This window comes from Taeniopygia guttata, chromosome 3, assembly GCF_048771995.1.
Source record: "Taeniopygia guttata chromosome 3, bTaeGut7.mat, whole genome shotgun sequence".
Classification (NCBI taxonomy): Eukaryota; Metazoa; Chordata; class Aves; order Passeriformes; family Estrildidae; genus Taeniopygia; species Taeniopygia guttata.
In genome coordinates this window covers 99,076,423-99,078,826 of record NC_133027.1, presented here as the reverse complement: position 1 = coordinate 99,078,826, position 2,404 = coordinate 99,076,423, and positions in this window count along the sequence as shown.

Sequence of the window (2,404 nt, the reverse complement as noted above, 5' to 3'; positions counted from 1 at the left end):
TTTCTATGGTGATCCGAAACTTGACACGATGTAGGAATCTGCCATTCACGCTGAATGAAACGAGGAGGAGATAGCCCAGGAACAAAACTCCATCAGTTGTACAGAGAAGGCTCAATTTTAAGTCATTAGTCTCCTTGTACTTGGGTTGTTGACTCTTGAAAATAAGAGTGAGATAAAATATCCAAGTTAATATAGCTTTAATTGGGTAGTTTACTAGTAAATTGTTTCAGTATTAGAAAAATGAGTTACTCTGAATAGAGCTTTCTAAGTTTTCTTTTGATGGGCAAATGTGGGACAGTGCTAGAGCAATAGCTACAGAGTTTGCAATTTCCTATAAAGAAGCTGATTCAACTGTGAAACCCCTGCAATGCCTTCAAATAGTATAAATAATGCTTTAAATAAAAATAAAAATAAAACTTAGGCAAAAAAAAAAATCTATGTTCAGGTTTTATTGAGTCCATGAAGAAGACTTCTTGTATCCTGCATTTTGCTACTGTCATTTCAAATAAGGAGTGATTTAGTTCACTAAAGTGCTTTGAGGCTTTCAAAACAAATAAATGATTTTAAATTTCATTTCCAGAGGGAGCACATTACCATATTTTAAAATATTTTAGGTAGTCCTGGAACCACTGATTAGTATCTTTAGTCACACTTAGGTCTACCTATAGGGCTAAGGTAAAAAAAAAAAAACAGCCTTGAAAAATAATCAGTAAATTAGTGTAGCTGCTGCACCAGCCACAGCACCATGAAGCTCAGACCAAACCATCTGCTTGAATTTTTACTCAGAGAGGCAGGGTAGCAGCCCATGCTGGATTCCAAGAGGCTGTTGCCAAATTGTAGGCAGTGCTGGCATTAGATACTGAAGTTGACTTGGTTGCTCTTCTGCTGTAGCTTGAGTGCATTTAGAGCAGGTCACCTTTGCTCCTTTCTACTCCCAAGCAAGCACATTTGAGGTCTTGTTGAGACAAGCCTCAAAGACCATCTAACAATGTGCAAAAGCAAAGTTTTTCTGAAGATAGTGAGTGCAGTGGAGCCCTACAAGCTCTGAGATAATTTGGAGTGTTCTTTCTCTCTCTGTCACTTAACACTGCCTTTATTGCCTTCCTTCCAGACTCCCAAGCACTGAGCACACCACTCTTTTTGTCCTTTCACCAAATCCTGTCTCTCCACCAACACAGTGAGAGATGCTGCTGCTCTTTCCCCTTCCATGTCTGTTTAAAGGGAGCACTGTTGGCTTGTATTTGCCTCTGGCAAGGCTAGCCCAGCACTGATCTCACTGCATCTCTCAACAGCTTTTCAGGAGGGCACAGCACACCCAAATCATCTCATCGCTTCATCTGGAATCAATCACAGTAGGTCCACTGATGTCAAGAAAACTATGCTCATTTGCATCAGCACGTGACCTGGTCCTATCTCTTTGTGATCTTTAAATCAACAGTGTTCCCATTGGGATTCATGATCTCAGAGGAATCTAAACCCACTTTCTAATGTAGTTAACCAACGTCTGCCATTTTTCTTTCCTATCGTAAAAAACATTGTGGCTACTGACCCAAATTCATAACAACTCAAATTCTTTTGATATGAATCTGAGGCATTTCTCTTAATATTGAACCCTGCATTCTGAGACTTAAAGGATATAGACTTTAGCAGAGGGTCTAACTGATACTATATTTCTTAATAAATCAGTTACCTTTGCAGATGCAAAATACTTAATGTCCAGAATTTTGAAAGGGATCTAAGTACTTAGTATTTTCAAATATGACTTCATAGACATTGCCCCTGTAGTTCTTCAGCTGTTTTTGAAAATTCTTGTTTATATAATTGCCACATGAAGGTATTATGGTGCAATGGTTTGCATTTTTAACAAGTTTTATTTCCTGGGATCAGACAATACTGTAAGTACTTCAGTTATCATTTTTAGAAGAAAGGGCAGAAACAGAAATTCTTTAGGATTCCACAGACAACAAAATCTACTATGCTGTACCCAGATTCCATTTTTAATACAATTATTATTTGAGGGAAGAGCTTGAATTTGCTTAGAATATCTTGGATTAGTAATAATATAAGTCAGTACATGTCTCACTGGGGTTCTTAGAAGGAGTATTGGAAAAAACAGTAATTTTCCTTGGGAAAAAAAAAAAGGTTTTGTTTGTTTTTGCAAGAAAGAGATACAAAAATAGTTCAAACAGAGCAAAAATATTTGATGGCTGTACTGGTCTCTTTGGAAGTGTGTGAGACCATGTTCCTGTGATGCCTGTTCGGGAGAAGCTTCCCTTCAAGGATTTCTGCATACTGGGCCTTTGGGTTCTATTTATTTTGCTTCACTCTTACCAAAATAATTTATCACACCAGTGCAAGAGGGACAATGGCCGCCTTCTTATCAGGGCCCTCACCTGGGCTGCAG